This window comes from Procambarus clarkii, chromosome 46, assembly GCF_040958095.1.
Source record: "Procambarus clarkii isolate CNS0578487 chromosome 46, FALCON_Pclarkii_2.0, whole genome shotgun sequence".
Lineage (NCBI taxonomy): Eukaryota > Metazoa > Arthropoda > Malacostraca > Decapoda > Cambaridae > Procambarus > Procambarus clarkii.
The window spans coordinates 19,377,029-19,397,374 of record NC_091195.1 but is presented as its reverse complement, the minus strand read 5'-3'; the positions used below and the strand labels follow the sequence as shown (position 1 = coordinate 19,397,374).

The 20,346-nt window shown below is 45.0% G+C and overlaps 1 protein-coding gene across 4 annotated transcripts in view; it reads right to left on the bottom strand.

Annotated features, from left to right (window-relative positions):
• The window catches only part of LOC123770487 (quinone oxidoreductase), a 94,596-nt gene that overhangs the window by 14,801 nt on the left and 59,449 nt on the right, over positions 1 to 20,346 (bottom strand). The gene's annotated exons all lie outside the window — the stretch shown is intronic.

Here is a 20,346-nt window from a genome sequence, read left to right as displayed (position 1 = left end):
CCCCCGCAAGCACTACTAGGCGACCACATACATCCATTCACTCATCCATTCATCCATCCATTCATCCATAGGATGACAGGACACAATATCCATGTATGGTGAATAACTAAGCCAAACACGATGCTTAAACCCACTATAATACGCGCCATTTTCCGCATAACGCTGGAAAAAAATTCAAATCTAAATAATTTAAAACAAATTGAGATCAAAAGCATAACTGAAGTATGAGAAATGGGAATAAAAAAAATGACAATTATTACATAGCGACAAACACCAGAAATTACAACAGTACAAGAGATAGTAAATTTCACAGCCTAAACAGAAGGAATACAATTTTATGTTACATTTTTACAAGCTAGATAACTGTAGTACTGGTTCAGTAAGTAATGTTTATATTAATTAAAGACTGCCTAGAGCCTTTATGCTCTACAGAAGCAAGAGATATTCACAGATACGACACAATGTCAATCTGCTGTTGTAGAGTAGTAGTTGCTCAATGCTGCTGCTCCATAATGTCAGCTGATTTCCCCTAGATGGTTCCTAGCGACGGCGCTGGAACCAATCGTATTGGCGTTTGCCTTTCCATTGGAGACTTTAGGCGCCATGGAGAGAGGGGGGGACCTGCTGCTTGGGTAACAGCTTCTCCCACGTATCAACCTGACTTTGCGCCCTGGAGAGGCCACTCCAGACCGACAACCAGAGCGCAACTCCATAGTCTCCTGAGACTGATGGATGAAGATTAAGCCAGCCAAAAGGTGGCACGGGCATGAATAGCCCGTAAGTGGTGGCCCTTTTGAGCCATTACCAGTATCAAGAGCTGATACTGGAGATCTGTGGAGGTGCGACTGCACCCTGCGTGACGGAAGATGTCTCCCGTGCCTGAAACTGGTGGAAGCCGGTCGGCCGAACAGACACCACGCTGGACTTGTGATCCTGTGGTCCTGGGTTCGATCCCAGGCGCCGGCGAGAAACAATGGGCAGAGTTTCTTTCACCCTATTCCCCTGTTACCTAGCAGTAAAATAGATACCTGGGTGTTAGTCAGCTGTCACGGGCTGCTTCCTGGGGGTGGAGGCCTGGTCGAGGACCGGGCCGCGGGGACACTAAAGCCCCGAAATCATCTCAAGATAACCTCAAGATAACACCTACTACTACTACTAACATAGTACTGCATAGTACTCCCCAGCAGGTGGCCAAGCGTGGGCAGAACTCCCAACATCACCCAAAATACCGCCATTAACCATCCTATATAACCCAAATCATCTGAAAAAACAACAACAATATTGTTGATGAGGACCACAGTGCATGCTGGATGACGGGTGGTAAACTGAGCAATATGCAGGAGCAGCAGCCTAGCAACGCGGCCGCATGAGGTCCCACCAACAACAATGGGGGGCAAGGGCAGGAAGGTGGTGAGGCTTGAGGGGGAGTTTCATGTCTTCTCTCTCTCTCTCCAGCAATATGAACGCATCATCAGAGTTCGAATCACGGCACCGCTCCTGTGCCGGGTAAGTCCACTACGGGCTCACCATAGCCCGTGCTACTTGGAACTTGTTCCAAGTAGCTGAATCTATAACAACAGAGTTCGAATCCCTCACAACGGAGCCAGCTTCTGCGTGCCACAAGCCCCTCAGGTCAGTCCAAGGCGGTGGGTGGTTAAACAAACAAACTAGTCTTGATCTTGATTCTTGAGGTTATCTTGAGATGATTTCGGGGCTTTAGTGTCCCCGCGGCCCGGTCCTCGACCAGGCCTCCACCCCCAGGAAGCAGCCCGTGACAGCCTGACTAACTCCCAGGTACCTATTTTACTGCTAGGTGAACAGGGGGGCATCAAGGTGAAAGAAACTCTGCCCATTTGTTTCCGCCAAGGATCGAACCCGGACACACTGGGTTCACCTTATGGACCCATTAAGACTACGAATCCCGAGTGCCTGTCCACTCAGCCGTCAGGCCCCCTATTGTGCCCAGCCTACAGTGTATGGACTTTGTATAAATAAATTATTATTATTATGTCCTAAGATATATTATTCCTTGTGTAGAATATAACCCGAGCAGGACAGAACTGGTTGGGCACGTTTCATTTATCACCACCTGCCCCTGTTCACCCTAGCAGTAAATAGGTACCCAGGGGCTAGATTCCACGAAGCAGTTACGCAAGCACTTACGAACCTGTGCATCTTTTCTCAATCTTTGGCGGCTTTGTTTACAATTATTAAACAGTTAATGAGCTCGGAAGCACCAGGAGGCTGTTTATAACAATAACAACAGTTGATTGGCAAGTTTTCATGCTTGTAAACTGTTTAATAAATGTAACCAAAGCCGTCAAAGATTGAGGGAAGATGTACACGTTCGTAAGTGCTTGCGTAACTGCTTCGTGAATCTGGCTCCTGGAGTTTTAGTCTACTAGTTATGGGGGGGGGGGGGGGGGGGGAGGGTCAGTAGTTCACCCTATGGGGGGGACCTCAATATAGGTCTAACATGTACATGTACACTGGCTGCCTGTCCCCGGACACAATGCATTATAAGAGAGCCATATAATCAAAAATCATTTCAACAAAGCTCGTTTTCTAATTGTCAAAACTCATCAAAATGTTAAAAATGTTTTATAACTTTAGGCTAGACTACGCTAGGTTCAGTTGCTCCGGGTGGCTTCGGGCAAAACACATATAAAAGGATATAAAAGCAACTTAGAGAATCAGAATGTTCATTCCAAACTTACACTAACCATTACATTAATGGCTGGACTAAACGGACCCCCAAACGACGACTGTAAAGTTTGGGAAGGTTAGGCCAAACACACACATCGAAAAATGTTGACCAGACCACACACTAGAAGGTGAAGGGAAGACGACGTTTCGGTCCGTCCTGGACCATTCTCAAGTTGATTGCACACCATCGCTTGCACACACCTGTAACAACCTACCAACCTACAAAATCCTCAGGGGAATCGACCGGGTAGACAAGGATAAACTATTCAACACTGGTGGGACGCGAACAAGGGGACACAGGTGGAAACCGAGTACCCACATGAGCCACAGGAACGTTGAAGGGAAGACGACGTTTCGGTCCGTCCTGGACCATTCTCAAGTTGATTGCACACCATCGCTTGCACACACCTGTAACAACCTACCAACCTACAAAATCCTCAGGGGAATCGACCGGGTAGACAAGGATAAACTATTCAACACTGGTGGGACGCGAACAAGGGGACACAGGTGGAAACCGAGTACCCACATGAGCCACAGGAACGTTAGAAAGAACTTTTTCAGTGTCAGAGCAGTTAACGGATGGAATGCATTAGGCAGTGTTGTGGTAGAGGCTGACTCCATACACAGTTTCAAGTGTAGATATGATAGAGCCCAATAGGCTCAGGAACCTGTACACCAGTTGATTGACAGTTGAGAGGCGGGACCAAAGAGCCAAAGCTCAACCCCCGCAAGCACAAATAGGTGAGTACAAATAAGTACACCAAAACTACGACGTTGGTACAACGTTGGAACAAGTTTTAACACCTAACCAGTTATAACAACCAATATAGCAAGTTGTAACAACGTTCTAATACGTCATAAACACGTTAAGCCAAGATGTAACAACTTTATTACAAGTTGTAACAAGCGGAAAATAGAGACAGTTTCGGTTTGTGTTTCCAAACCCTTTTTCTTCTTTTTCAGAATTTCTCAGCCTTTTCAAGGACTTTAAAGCCTCGCGCGAGGCTTTAAATTCTAAATACCGTGCCATTTTGTGCAACTTGTGCTCCTGCACTCGTAAATTGGATCGAGGAGCCAGTTCTGAAGGATAAAACTGGTTGCTTAATAGCCTAACTGGTTATACACCGAGGAGGGTGTTGCGTGTCCCATTTATCCATGAAAATACATTTGAAACTAATGTATTTATCCCGGCCTAGAGTATATTTGATGCTGGTTGGTCAGTATAGGTATTGTGGTGGCGTTAATAACCCACTAAGAGGTTGATATCGGCCATAGATAACTCTCCAGAGGCTGATAGGCCTACCAAAGCAAACCAGTTTGTGTGTGTGTGTGTGTGTGTGTGTGTGTGTGTGTGCATGTGTGCATGTGTGTGTGTGTGTGTGTGTGTGTGTGTGTGTGTGTGTGTGTGTGTGTGTGTGTGTGTGTGTGTGTGTGTGTGTGGAGTCCTTCAAGGTCTTATATCCCCCCCATTTGATTCGTAGTTCCTAACACCACCGCCGCAGCGTCCTGGCGCTGGCGGTGACCAGTTTTCCTCCCACGTACAAGACAAAACGCCATTTAAATTATTTTCTTTATGTAACCTTAAATTCTAATGGATTAGGTACCCATTGACGACCAGCGGAACAGGAAACCTATTAACTGCAGAATTTAATTATAGAGATAATCATATAGTCATTCTATGCCTAATGCCATTATAGAGATAATAGTCATTCAATGGGATATTGTGGCTTAAATTGGTCCAGCATTTGGTTGTTAAGTGACAATAGGCTGTTGGTGAGGTTGTTAGTGAGGTTATGAGAGGGCGGGAGGTTGTACAGAGGAAGGTATGTCAGTAATAGGTTGTGAGGGGCATTAGGATGAAGGGTTGTGATGTTGTGTTAAATACTTAGTGCTGTGAGTTGATGAACCAGGTAACCCTGTCCACGGAGGACAGAAACAAAAATCCATACATACTTGCTACCATTCTAAATACTTATAGTCTGTGGAAGATCACAGACTTAAATATCTAAGTCTGTACAGGCTGCACAGAAGTAGAAATATTTGAAGTAGAAATATCTCTAATCAGACAAATATTTACGTCTGTGGTAGAAATATTTTTTTAATCCCAGACTTAAATAAAGTCTCTTATTAGAAACATTTCTACCATAGACTTAAATATTTAAGTCTGTGGTAGAAAAACAATATAAAAAATAACAACCCGTCCCCATGGCAACAGCAGCCAAGGCCAACCGGTTCTCAAAAAACCTAAAAAAAAAAAAAAAAAAAATGCATCTGTTTTACCTAACCAGAAACGTACGTACCCAAGCAACCCACCTAACCCATCGAGGCCCAGAAAACGAGCAATATTACGTTTATTGAATTTACACAAATGCGTCACATTTTGTAACGAAATGGATACAAATAGTACATGGGTGTGTGTGTATATATGTATATTTTGTAATGGGTGTGTATATGTATACTTGAACGAAGGGTATATGTACGTGTATAATTGTACATATACGTATACAACCTGTTCTCGCACTTTCGTATAGTCAATATTGACTTCTTATATACGTGCATATGTGACATACTAAACATACTAGTTTACCTTGAAAAGCTTCATAGAAAACACCGACCTCACCTAACCTTCTTAGTATGTTAAGATAAGCATCTTATTGCTTCATAATTACAATTATTACTTTACCTATTATAGGTATAGGTCAAGTAATAATTGTAATTACGGAGTAATAAGATGCTTGTACTCTCCAGTCATTGGTCATTCTCATTCCAATTATTTTCTACATCACTATAGTCTATAATTCACTATACAAGGAACTCAAGTCTATAATTCAGTCCCTCCTGTATATCCCCTTTTGTTTTAGAATAATGGGACTATGTTTTTGTCTTTTTCCTGAATTCTCAGACTTCCTGTTTTGCGCATTTTATTAAAAATTATAGATAATTGGTGACAATGTACTTCTACAGTCTCTGTGAGGTTAAGTCTGGCCCCGTTGCCTTTGTCACATCTAGTTCCTTCATGCGTGTCTTTTTCACCTTTGTAAACGCACAGTTAATGACGCTATGTAAAAAGATGCCTCGAACACTGTTTATGTAGGACAGACGTAAATCTGTGTATTTATGTAGGTTAGATTAGCATTTTAAAAGCATTACAATCACCTTCTGTGGTTGATTGTTCAATAAATCACTGAATTATATGTTTATCAGATCTCTAACCCTGTCCATGGAGGACAGAAGAAAATGTATATATGCTGGTTAGCACTGTAAATGTGTCGGCCACGTCTGTGGTAGAAAATAATAATTGAAAACAAAACTCTTACACAATGACTAACAATGTCATCCATTTGTTCTTCTAGCTTTTTATCCCACAACTTTGGTCTCCATGCTGGTTCTATTGTAAAGGCCTGGTGAACTTTTCTGTCGAGTTCCTCACATACTTCCTAATTGTTTTCTGTGAGAATTCTCCCTTGACTCTTCAATCTGAGTACATATGATCTCTCACTATTGTTTGAGTCAATGTCATTTTCAAACTACCTCTCGGCTTTTCTTCTTAATCGGGTGTATTCATTTCTGATTCTCTTTAGTGCCCCCTTTATCGTTCTCTGTTCATAGTTTTCTGTAGTTTATCTATGCTTGTGTGAACCTTTCCTTAACCGCCCTGCATTGCTTATTAAATCCCCGGCTTTGTTTTGTTTTTCCTATCCACCTCCTGTTTGATAAGATTGATAAGATAATGTTTTATTCAAGTAAAAATACATACAACGCAATCGACTTGAGAATGGACGGAGCGAAACGTCGTCGTCCCTTTACTTTCTAGTGTGTGGTCTGGTCAACATACTTCAGCCACGTTATTGTGACTCCTCGCCTGCATACATACATACAAGAGGATTTACAAACATAATGTTGGATTTCTAGATAGAGTTAGTACATAATATGCTTAGGGCCACTAATGCGCACAGGGTTTCGGGCAAGGTGTGGGGGAAACAGACTAAAACTTAAAAGATGGAACGGCAGAAATTGCCAACAGTACAGCAGAAGTAATTTTAACTACATAAACAGAAGACAATAATTTAAGTTTATTTGTTTAACATGGCGAATATCAAGCAGTTAAACACGTTGGTCAATAATCTATATTGTTAGACTGGTCTGAACTGCTCTGTTGAATCGTCACATTTCCGAGCAATGATTTCCATCATTTCATTTATAATCACTTGTCATTTCTCTCTTTCCCATTGGATTTAATGCAGAAATCCCTTCATTTCACTGTAGTTACCGCGTCTGTAATTTCCCGTTTTCTTCAACAGGTGTCATTTGCCTAATCAATCATTCAGTTCCAACGTGTACTTCAGCACGATTTTTTCCAGTATCTGCTTCATTTTGAAGAAAAAAAACCCAGGGGCCAGATTCACGCAAAGCACTTACGAACCTGTATATCTTTTCTCAATCTTCGGCGGCTTTGTTTACAATTATTAAACAGCTAATGAGCTCCGAAGCACCAGGAGGCTGTTTATAACAATAACAACAGTTGATTGGCAAGTTTTCATGCTTGTAAACTGTTTAATAAATGTAACCAAAGCCGTCAAAGATTGAGGAAAGATGTACACGTTCGTAAGTACTTGCGTGAATCTGGCCCCAGGTCTTGTGTTGCGTGTGAGTACTCTCTTTCTCCTGGTCGTATAAGGTTGTGTAATATACAGCTTTAAGCAGTGTCTGTCCTCCACGTCTACCACTCCTGCTGTCAATGGCTGGCCACCCCCTGCAGGGGATAATTAGCAGAATAATTTCCCTGTGGTTAAAATCCTGTGGTATTTGGATTTTTGATCCCGTTTTCCTTGTCACTGCGGACAAGGTATTCGTTACCTTTAGGTAATTATCGCTGCATTTGTCGTATTCTTCCACTGATTCTATAGTTCAGTGGGGGATTAAATCACTGTTGCTATTTCCAGTATGTACTCTTGCTGGGTCGGATTACTTAAGGTAATTTTATTTCTTTGAAGCTCCACTGTTGCTGTGGCAACAGGGCGACACCACCTCTGTTCACGATATTTTTCCGTAAAACTTGATATCCTAGTGGGAAGACTCCGCTTCCTATAACACTCGTCAGTTTCATTCGCTGTTATCATGATCACGCGTGATTATTCTATTGTCATTTGTTCCTGCAGTTCCACCCCTTTATTTGTAATTCCATCTGCGTTTGTGTACATAACTTTTATGTTACGCATGGCAACTCAGTGTTTGAGGGGGGTAGGGGGGGGGGGATACAACACATGAAGAAAATAGGGAAGGGGGGCGGGGGGGGGGGGCGAGTGTTGGTGGTGGAGGGGTGGAGAGAGAGAGAGAGAGAGGTGGGGAAGAGGGTTGCTGACGTTAGTAGTAGTAGCAGTACTGAAGAAGTGGTGTTGGTGAAATTTGGTGTATGAGGGAGAGAGGAGGGGGGGGGGGAGAGGAGGAAAATAAGGAGAGAGAGGGTGGGGGGGGGGGAGGGAGGAGATTCTAGTTGGGGGGGGGATATATATGTGGTGTTGGAACCTGTCCTTGGCAGCAGACAAGTCCGTCAAATTTCCCCCGGCAGCACCAGTCTTCAAGCGGAACACAGCACACAGCCTCTTATCACACGCACTGTGCTCACCTAGTTGTGCTTGCGGGGGTTGAGCTCTGCTCTTTGGGCCCGCCTCTCAACTGTCAATCAACTGTAACTACTAATTCCCCCCCCCCTCCACCACACACACACACACACACACACAGGAAGCAGCTCCGTGACAGCTGTCTAACTCCCAGGTACCTATTTACTGCTAGGTAACAGGGGGCATTCAGGTTGAAAGAAACTTTGCCCATTTCTCTCTACCGGCGCCGGGAATCGAACCCGGGGCCACAGGATTACGAGTCCCGCATGTTGTGCACTCAGCTACCAGCCCCGTGTACTTACCAGGTGAGTATAACCAGGTGAGTACATGCGGTACCGTCAATCATCAGTCAACAGGTCCAGGACAACCTTTCTCCGTCAAGATGATAGTGAAGAAAGTCAACATATAAGGTACGGAAAGGTGAGAAGATTGAAGTATTAATAGGAATGACAACAGCAGAAAGCCTAAATGGTGTAGAGAAAGAGGTGGAAAAGTGAGAGAGAGAAAGCAACATTGGAGAAAGTAAGGAAAGAGAGCCTAGGGAAAGTGAAGTCTTATCACGTTGGTTAAGAAAGTTGGGGCATTTGAAGTAAACACCATGAAAGGGAAGAGGCAACAGCAACAGCGCCAGGGACTCGGGTCCATAATGTTGTGTATAAGAGCCGAATCGACACGACGGCGAATTGTGTCGAGTCAGGAAAGATTATTTTAACAGAAGACCAATCAACAGGGTGATTAGAACCGCCTTAACATGACAAAAGAGAGCATTGTTTGTGTCTGCTGACTTAACACTTCTTTTAGTATTCCTTAAGTCACTAACCAATCACCAATCCCCACGCCCTCCAATCCCACGCCCTCCAATCCCCAGTGGCCTAAGTGACATATCCGGGATACTTGGTCATAGAGATCATTAAGGCTGTCATACCTCGTTAATGACTGCGATTATCGACTTCCGTGACAGAGGATGCTTGTCAGTAGACCAATGTGGGCCTTAGTATGACTGGTTGGATTGCTAGTTGGCTTGTTTGGCGGCTTGTTTGGCTGTTAGTAACTTGTTTGCTCGCCAGACGACTTGTTTTGTGTTTAGGTAGTTACTCAACTTGTTTGGGTGTGTAGTAATTGATTGTTAGATTGTGGGCGTAGTTCATTGTTGACTTGTTTCAGAGTTCATTGTCGACTTGTTTCAGAGTTCATTGTCGACTTGTTTCAGAGTTCATTGTCGACTTGTTTCAAAGTTCATTGTCGACTTGTTTCAAAGTTCATTGTCGACTTGTTTCAAAGTTCATTGTCGACTTGTTTCAGAGTTCATTGTCGACTTGTTTCAAAGTTCATTGTCGACTTGTTTCAGAGTTCATTGTCGACTTGTTTCAGAGTTCATTGTCGACTTGTTTCAGAGTTCATTGTCGACTTGTTTCAGAGTTCATTGTCGACTTGTTTCAGAGTTCATTGTCGACTTGTTTCAGAGTTCATTGTCGACTTGTTTCAGAGTTCATTGTCGACTTGTTTCAAGTTCATTGTCGACTTGTTTCAAGTTCATTGTCGACTTGTTTCAGAGTTCATTGTCGACTTGTTTCAGAGTTCATTGTCGACTTGTTTCAGAGTTCATTGTCGACTTGTTTCAAGTTCATTGTCGACTTGTTTCAAGTTCATTGTCGACTTGTTTCAGAGTTCATTGTCGACTTGTTTCAGAGTTCATTGTCGACTTGTTTCAGAGTTCATTGTCGACTTGTTTCAGAGTTCATTGTCGACTTGTTTCAAGTTCATTGTCGACTTGTTTCAAGTTCATTGTCGACTTGTTTCAGAGTTCATTGTCGACTTGTTTCAGAGTTCATTGTCGACTTGTTTCAGAGTTCATTGTCGACGTGTTTCAAAGTTCATTGTCGATTTGTTTCAGAGTTCATTGTCGACTTGTTTCAAGTTCATTGTCGACGTGTTTCAAGTTCATTGTCGACTTGTTTCAAAGTTCATTGTCGACTTGTTTCAAAGTTCATTGTCGACTTGTTTCAAAGTTCATTGTCGACTTGTTTCAGAGTTCATTGTCGACGTGTTTCAAAGTTCATTGTCGACTTGTTTCAGAGTTCATTGTCGACTTGTTTCAGAGTTCATTGTCGACTTGTTTCAAAGTTCATTGTCGACTTGTTTCAAGTTCATTGTCGACTTGTTTCAAAGTTCATTGTCGACTTGTTTCAGAGTTCATTGTCGACTTGTTTCGAAGTTCATTGTCGACTTGTTTCAGAGTTCATTGTCGACTTGTTTCAGAGTTCATTGTCGACTTGTTTCAGAGTTCATTGTCGACTTGTTTCAGAGTTCATTGTCGACGTGTTTCAGAGTTCATTGTCGACTTGTTTCAAAGTTCATTGTCGACTTGTTTCAAAGTTCATTGTCGACTTGTTTCAGAGTTCATTGTCGACTAGTTTAGATGTCTGATCGACACTGTTTTAAAGATGCTTCCGCCCCCCCCCCACCTCTCCTCTCTGTCTCTCTGTCTCTCTGTCTGTCTTTCTCTGTCTGTCTCTCTCTCTGTCTGTCTGTCTGTCTGTCTGTCTGTCTGTCTGTCTGTCTGTCTGTCTGTCTGTCTGTCTGTCTCTCTCTCTCTCTCTCTCTCTCTCTCTATCTCTCTCTCTCTCTCTCTCTCTCTCTCTCTCTCTCTCTCTCTCTCTCGACATAGATAACATTGTCTTAAACTCTTAGAGTCGCATATTAGGCAAATGTTGGACGTGTTTAAAACCCGTTCCTAAAGATAAGATGTTTCTCAGGAGAAAGTTCTAAGTCAGTGTGACTTTCAAGATATCTCTAGAATCACTGAATAGCGCTGGAAAAAGATATAAGGATAAGGAGCTGGGATATCAGAACAAGGAAGCTAGGATATCAGAACAAGGAGCTGGGATATCAGAACAAGGAGCTGGGATATGTGGACAAGGAGCTGGGATATGAAGACAAGGAGCTGGGATGAGGACAAGGAGCTGGGATATCAGAACAGGGAGCTGGGATATGAAGACAAGGAGCTGGGATATGAGGACAAGGAGCTGGGATATGAGGACAAGGAGCTGGGATATGAGGACAAGGAGCTGGGGTATGAGGACAAGGAGCTGGGATATGAGGATAAGGAGCTGGGGTATGAGGACAAGGAGCTGGGAAATGAGGATAAGGAGCTGGGGTATGAGGACAAGGAGCTGGGATATGAGGATAAGGAGCTGGGGTATGAGGATAAGGAGCTGGGGTATGAGGACAAGGAGCTGGGATATGAGGATAAGGAGCTGGGGTATGAGGATAAGGAGCTGGGGTATGAGGACAAGGAGCTGGGGTATGAGGACAAGGAGCTGGGATATGAGGACAAGGAGCTGGGGTATGAGGACAAGGAGCTGGGGTATGAGGACAAGGAGCTGGGGTATGAGGACAAGGAGCTGGGGTATGAGGATAAGGAGCTGGGGTATGAGGATAAGGAGCTGGGATATGAGGACAAGGAGCTGGGATATCAGAACAGGGAGCTGGGATATCAGAACAGGGAGCTGGGATATGAAGACAAGGAGCTGGGATATGAGGACAAGGAGCTGGGGTATGAGGACAAGGAGCTGGGATATGAGGACAAGGAGCTGGGATATCAGAACAGGGAGCTGGGATATGAGGACAAGGAGCTGGGATATCAGAACAGGGAGCTGGGATATGAAGACAAGGAGCTGGGATATGAGGACAAGGAGCTGGGATATCAGAACAGGGAGCTGGGATATGAGGACAAGGAGCTGGGGTATGAGGACAAGGAGCTGGGATATGAGGACAAGGAGCTGGGATATCAGAACAGGGAGCTGGGATATGAAGACAAGGAGCTGGGATATGAGGACAAGGAGCTGGGGTATGAGGACAAGGAGCTGGGATATGAGGACAAGGAGCTGGGGTATGAGGACAAGGAGCTGGGGTATGAGGACAAGGAGCTGGGATATCAGAACAGGGAGCTGGGATATGAAGACAAGGAGCTGGGATATGAGGACAAGGAGCTGGGGTATGAGGACAAGGAGCTGGGATATGAGGACAAGGAGCTGGGGTATGAGGACAAGGAGCTGGGGTATGAGGACAAGGAGCTGGGATATCAGAACAGGGAGCTGGGATATGAAGACAAGGAGCTGGGATATGAGGACAAGGAGCTGGGGTATGAGGACAAGGAGCTGGGATATGAGGACAAGGAGCTGGGATATGAGGACAAGGAGCTGGGGTATGAGGACAAGGAGCTGGGGTATGAGGACAAGGAGCTGGGATATCAGAACAGGGAGCTGGGATATGAAGACAAGGAGCTGGGATATGAGGACAAGGAGCTGGGGTATGAGGACAAGGAGTTGGGATATGAGGACAAGGAGCTGGGGTATGAGGACAAGGAGCTGGGGTATGAGGACAAGGAGCTGGGATATCAGAACAGGGAGCTGGGATATGAAGACAAGGAGCTGGGGTATGAGGATAGAGCTGGGATATGAGGACAAGGAGCTGGGATATGAGGACAAGGAGCTGGGATATGAGGACAAGGAGCTGGGATATGAGGACAAGGAGCTGGGATATCAGAACAAGGAAGCTAAGATATCAGAACGGAGAGAGAGGGAACGGTGGCCATCCACTTGGATACTCAAGGGTATTGAACTTCGGACCCTGAAACAAATAAAAAGAACCCAGCACCAACCAGAACAAATACAAAACAGACTGAAGACATTGAGGTATAAACTATCAGAACAAAAAGGGCGTAACAGCCCTATTTCTTGTGTTCCTTTCTATTAGGCCTAACGTGGTCGGCGGAAGCTTCGCTACGGTGCAACACCCACAACAGTTGCCTAACTCCCAGGTGCCTGCTGACTGCAAGGTGAACAGAGGCATCAGACGCAAGTACTTAAGAACGTGTACATCTTTCCTCAATCTTTGACGGCTTTGTTTACATTTATTAAACAGTTTACAAGCAGGAAAACTTGCCAATCAACTGTTGTTATTGTTATAAACAGCCTCCTGGTGCTTCCGAGCTCTAACTGTTTAATAATTGTAAACAAAGCCGCCAATGATTGAGAAAAGATGGACAGGTTCGTAAGTGCTTGCGTAACTGCTTTCGTGAATCTGGCCCCAGGTTCGTAAGTGCTTGATTAACTGCTTCGTGAATCTGGCCCCAGGTTCGTAAGTGCTTGCGTAACTGCTTCGTGAATCTGGCCTCTGGAGGTTCGTAAGTGCTGGCGTAACTGCTTCGTGAATCTGGCCCCAGGTTCGTAAGTGCTTATGTAACTGCTTCGTGAATCTGGCCCCCAGGTTCGTAAGTGCTTGATTAACTGCTTCGTGAATCTGGCCCCAGGTTCGTAAGTACTGGCGTAACTGCTTCGTGAATCTGGCCCCAGGTTTGTAAGTGCTTGCGTAACTGCTTCGTGAATCTGGAACCAGGTTCGTAAGTGCTTGTGTAACTGCTTCGTGAATCTGGCCCCCAGGTTCGTAAGTGCTTGATTAACTGCTTCGTGAATCTGGCCCCAGGTTCGTAAGTGCTTGATTAACTGCTGTGTGAATCTGGCCCCAGGTTCGTAAGTGCTTGCGTAACTGCTTCGTGAATCTGGCCCCAGGTTCGTAAGTGCTTGCGTAACTGCTTCGTGAATCTGGCCCTCAGGTTCGTAAGTGCTTGCGTAACTGCTTCGTGAATCTGGCCCCAGGTTCGTAAGTGCTTGATTAACTGCTTCGTGAATCTGGCCCCTGGTTCGTAAGTGCCCGCGTAACTGCTTCGTGAATCTGGCCCCAGGTTTGTAAGTGCTTACGTAACTGCTTCGTGAATCTGGCCCCCAGGTTCGTAAGTGCTTGTGTAACTGCTTCGTGAATCAAGGCCCCTTGTTCGTAAATGCTTGCATAACTGCTTCGTGAATCTGGCCCCAGGTTCGTAAGTGCTTGCATAACTGCTTCGTGAATCTGGCCCCAGGTTCGTAAGTGCTTGCATAACTGCTTCGTGAATCTGGCCCCAGGTTCGTAAGTGCTTGATTAACTGCTTCGTGAATCTGGCCCCAGGTTCGTAAGTGCTTGTGTAACTGCTTCGTGAATCAAGGCCCCTTGTTCGTAAATGCTTGCATAACTGCTTCGTGAATCTGGCCCCAGGTTTGTAAGTGCTTGCATAACTGCTTCGTGAATCTGGCCCCAGGTTCGTAAGTGCTTGATTAACTGCTTCGTGAATCAAGGCCCCTTGTTCGTAAATGCTTGCATAACTGCTTCGTGAATCTGGCCCCCAGGTTCGTAAGTGCTTGATTAACTGCTTCGTGAATCTGGCCCCAGGTTCGTAAGTGCCCGCGTAACTGCTTCGTGAATCTGGCCCCAGACTCCTGTAGCCTAGCCGCTCACGACGACCAGGAAAAAGACTGAAGAAAAGGCTTAAACGCGCGGGGAAAAAACAAAAGTCTGGAGGTAGAGGAAAATGCAGTTTAATTTCAGCGACCCGCTTAAGGAGCCGCTTTCGGGCGCTGCTTTAATTGACGGAAAGCCTTGCTGTCAAGCCTTGCTGTCAAGGATTGACAGTAATCCTTGCTTGAGACCTTGCTGTCAAGGATTGACAGTAATCCTTGTTTGAGACCTTGCTGTCAAGGATTGACAGTAATCCTTGTTTGAGACCTTGCTGTCAAGGATTGACAGTAATCCTTGTTTGAGACCTTGCTGTCAAGGATTGACAGTAATCCTTGCTGTCAAGGATTGACAGTAATCCTTGCTTGAGACCTTGCTGTCAAGGATTGACAGTAATCCTTGCTGTCAAGGATTGACAGTAATCCTTGCTTGAGACCTTGCTGTCAAGGATTGACAGTAATCCTTGCTTGAGACCTTGCTGTCAAGGATTGACAGTAATCCTTGCTTGAGACCTTGCTGTCAAGGATTGACAGTAATCCTTGCTTGAGACCTTGCTGTCAAGGATGGACAGTAATCCTTGCTTGAGACCTTGCTGTCAAGGATTGACAGTAATCCTTGCTTGAGACCTTGCTGTCAAGGATTGACAGTAATCCTTGCTTGAGACCTTGCTGTCAAGGATTGACAGTAATCCTTGCTTGAGACCTCGCTGTCAAGGATTGACAGTAATCCTTGCTTGAGACTTCGCTGTCAAGGATTGACAGTAATCCTTGCTTGAGACCTTGCTGTCAAGGATTGACAGTAATCCTTGCTTGAGACCTTGCTGTCAAGGATTGACAGTAATCCTTGCTGTCAAGGATTGACAGTAATCCTTGCTTGAGACCTTGCTGTCAAGGATTGACAGTAATCCTTGCTTGAGACCTCGCTGTCAAGGATTGACAGTAATCCTTGCTTGAGACTTCGCTGTCAAGGATTGACAGTAATCCTTGCTTGAGACCTTGCTGTCAAGGATTGACAGTAATCCTTGCTTGAGACCTTGCTGTCAAGGATTGACAGTAATCCTTGCTGTCAAGGATTGACAGTAATCCTTGCTTGAGACCTTGCTGTCAAAACAACTGCTTGACACCACTGCTAGAGATGTCAGGGGATTGTCTAGTCATACTTAGCTTATCTCGGATTATCTCCAGCTTGTCTAAGATCATTATTAGATTTTCAGGGAGTTATCTATTTATAAGTTGTCAAGAGGTTGTCAAGAGGTTGTCAAGAGCTTCTGGAACTCTTCAAGTGGTTTACTTTGGCTCGTTAGGTTTATTAAAGAGCCAGTCAAGATGTCTTCCTAAGCCACTTCTCAGCCGATCCTTTCAGTCCATGCACAATGAAATCACAATAGCCTGTTGTATCTACCAGAAAATCCTTTGGAGCAGGATGTGTAAGCGGGGAATCGAACGAGGGTCCTGGATCAACTCAGACGCGTGCCTTAACCTCATGGAGTATGATATGATAAAAGTTATACAACCTGGGATCCACTAGGAGTTTGGAGAGGTCGAACAGGTAGCCCAAGCCAGCACACACACACGCACACGCACACGCACACACACACGCACACACGCACGCACGCATTCACACACACACACACACACACACACAGAACAAGGTGAGGTCACTGCGCTAGGAGAAGGGACAGTAAACCAGGCGGCCTTGGAAGGGTTCGAAATTACGAGAGAGGAGGTCAAGAGACACCTGCTGGACCTGGATGTGAGAAAGGCTGTTGGTCCAGACGGGATCTCGCCATGGGTACTGAAAGAGTGTGCAGAGGCACTTTTACTATACACTATGGAGAGTGGCAAGCAGTCACTGGAGACCTACCAGAAATATGGAAGACTGCTAATGTAGTACCAATATACAAAAAGGGTGACAGACAAGAGGCACTGAACTACAGGCCAGTGTCCTTGACTTGTATACCATGCAAGGTGATGGAGAAGATCGTGAGAAAAAACCTAGTAACACATCTGGAGAGAAGAGACTTCGTGACAACCCATCAACATGGGTTCAGGGAGGGTAAATCTTGCCTTACAGGCTTGATAGAATTCTACGATCAGGTGACAAAGATTAAGTAAGAAAGAGAAGGCTGGGCAGACTGCATTTTTTGGACTGTCGGAAAGCCTTTGACACAGTACCGCATAAGAGGCTGGTACATAAGCTGGAGAGACAGGCAGGAGTAACTGGTAAAGTGCTCCAATGGATAAGGGAATACCTAAGCAATAGGAAGCAAAGAGTTACAGTGAGGGGTGAGACCTCAGATTGGCGTGAAGTCACCAGTGGAGTCCCACAGGGCTCTGTACTCGGTTCTATCCTGTTTCTGATATACGTGAACGATCTCCCGGAGGGTATAGACTCATTCCTCTCAATGTTTGCTGACGATGCCAAAATTATGAGAAGGATTAAGACAGAGGAGGACTGTTTGAGGCTTCAAGAAGACTTAGACAAACTAAAGGAATGGTCGAACAAATGGTTGTTAGAGTTTAACCCAAGCAAATGTAATGTAATGAAGATAGGTGTAGGGAGCAGGAGGCCAGTTACAAGGTATCATTTGGGAGATGAAATTCTACACGAGTCAGAGAGAGAGAGAGACCTGGGGGTTGATATCACGCCAGACCTGTCTCCTGCAGCACATATCAAGAGGATAACATCAGCGGCATATGTCAGGCTGGCTAACATAAAAACGGCATTTAGACACTTGTGCAAGGAATCCTTCAGAACTTTTTATACCACCTATGTCATGCCAATCCTGGAGTATGCAGCCCCAGCATGGAGTCCATATCTAGTCAAGCATAAGATCAAACTGGAAAAAGTTCAAAGGTTTGCCACCAGACTAGTACCCGAGCTGAGAGGTATGAGCTACGAGGAGAGACTACAGGAATTAAACCTCACTTCGCTGGAAGACAGAAGAGTTAGGGGGGACATGATCATCACATTCAAGATTCTCAAGAGGAATTGACAGGGTAGATAAAGACAGGCTATTTAACACAAGGGGAACACGCACAAGGGGGACACAGGTGGAAACTGAGTGCCCAAATGAGCCACAGAGATATTAGATTTTTTTTTTAGTGTCAGAGTGGTTGACAAATGGAATGCATTAGGCAGTGATGTGGTGGAGGCTGACTCCATACACAGTTTCAAGTGTAGATATGATAGAGCCCAATAGGCTCAGGAACCTGTATACCTGTTGATTGACGGTTGAGAGGCGGGACCAAAGAGCCAGAGCTCAACCCCGCAAGCACAAATAGGTGAGTACAACTAGGCGAGTACACACACACATCGGTGTAGTCCCCTGTCCCTTCCCCCCAGTGATTGGGGCCGGATTCACGAAGCAGTTACGCAAGCACTTACGAACGTGTACATCTTTCCTCAATCTTTGACGGCTTTGGTTACATTTATTAAACAGTTTACAAGCAGGAAAACTTGCCAATCAACTGTTGTTATTGTTATAAACAGCCTCCTGGTGCTTCGAAGCTCATTAACTGTTTAATAATTGTAAACAAAGCCGCCAAAGATTGAGAAAAGATGTACAGGTTCGTAAGTGCTTGTGGAACTGCTTCGTGAATCTGGCCCCAGGTTCGTAAGTGCTTGCGGAACTGCTTCGTGAATCTGGCCCCCTATTCAATTGTTCCAATACATGGAATGGTTCAGACTTACGGCAACTTGCGACTCTTCCACAGCTGCGACCGACCCCCAAAGACGAATTCAACAATTTTAATATATTGCCAATTCAACATTACTGTTTTCTGATATTTGAACTGTTATTATCCTTAGAATTTGGTGTACATTTAGGCTTAGATTGGGTTAGGTGTTTAGCTTTTGTTGGTAATTATTTGTGTTTGTAGTACGTGGGTGAAGCATTCGAACACAGGAAGAGAGCGAAGCACTGTTCGAACATCAAAAGTTCTAAGTCGCCAATGTTGACATTCACTTTCACAAAACTCCCTCCGAGTAAGTGTTCAAAGTGTTTTTAACTCATAAAGAGGAGATTGGCGGCGAGTCTGACGAGCATTAGGCCGTTGTTGCCTGGAACTGAGTGCAGCTGGAGGGACGCGCCCTCTGTGTATATATATATATATGCGAGTGTGTGTGTGTGTGTGTCATTTCTTCTATGGTTACCCCTCAAATACGTTTTCTGTTATTCTCGAGGGCATACAATTTCAAAATGTTTGTTGACATTGATTATTCTGTAGTTCCTTCACTCTGTCAAGTTAACATTCGTGGAGGTGTCTGTCAGTCTGTCTGTCCGTCTTTTGTACCTCATAGATTGATCTCGACCTCTGGTAGTCCTGGTCTAGACTCACCTTCTCAGTTCTACAACTTTCTCAAGACGTTAGAGAGAGATTATACTATCTGATCTCTGGCGAGAATTTGCATATTACCCAAAACCATTTAGAGTCACAGTCACCTGGTGTTGTTGTCCCAGGGAAGCTTCCCTGACACGAGTCCTGTCTCTGAGAACTGGCAGTTACGACCTGTCTCTCTGTCTCTTTCTCTCTCTCTCTTTCCTCTCTGTCTGTCTCTCTCTCTCTCTCTCTCTTTTTCTTTCCTCTCTGTCTGTCTGTCTGTCTGTCTGTCTGTCTGTCTGTCTGTCTGTCTGTCTGTCTGTCTGTCTGTCTGTCTGTCTGTCTGTCTGTCTGTCTGTCTGTCTCTCTCTCTCTCTTTCCTCTCTGTCTGTCTGTCTCTCTCTCTCTCTCTTTCTTCTCTGTCTGTCTGTCTCTCTTCCTGTCTCTCTCTATCTCTGTGTGTGTGTCTCTGTCTGTGTCTGTGTGTGTGTGTCTCTCTCTCTCTCCCCCTGAGGTCAGCCCAAGTCTAGATGAGTTCACTATCCACCGCTGTAACCTCTGACTCCTCTGTAGTTCCCGTTCTTGTTCGCACACCCAGGCCTTCAGAGCACTGTCACGTACATCACTCCCACTTTCCAATATGCAGCTCCAGCCTAGTGCAGTCCAAATGTGAATAATTAAACAAGAAAACGACTAATGTACAACAAGGCCTCTGGTAGTTCCAGAACTCACATGGAAATCGACGGCTAAGAGATGCCAGGAGTAGCAGTGGGGGGATATGACAACAACGTACAAAGTATTCACAAGAGTCGACAAGAGGTTAAAGGTCAGCAAGAGACCCAAACAAGAAGCCCAAATGGCCTGTCGAAAGGAGAGACAGAGAGACAAAGCGCCAATGTATACATTATATTATATTATATATATGAGCCGTCAAGGGCAGCATTGTGTACCTAAGTGGCAGCTTACCAGCTTGACAGGATTGACTAAAAACTTACACCTACCATGAGCTCTCACTCCCCCCACCCCCACACACACCCACATATCCACCCAAATCCTACACGTTGTAAGCCAATTCCACTTTAAATCCAGCCAATCCACCCACACACCCAGGTGCTTGAAAAGTGGGTAAGGCTTACCTTGAGCTATGGGAAGGGAAAGCTCTCAGCCAGCTAACAGGAGTCAGCAGTCGTCTGCTCCTGTACCCTCCTGTGTGTAAAACTAGTAGGGTAAGGCTTACCATGAGCTATGGGAAGGGAAAGCTCTCAGCCAGCTAACAGGAGTCAGCAGTCGTCTGCTCCTGTACCCTCCTGTGTGTAAAACTAGTAGGGTAAGGCTTACCATGAGCTATGGGAAGGGAAAGCTCTCAG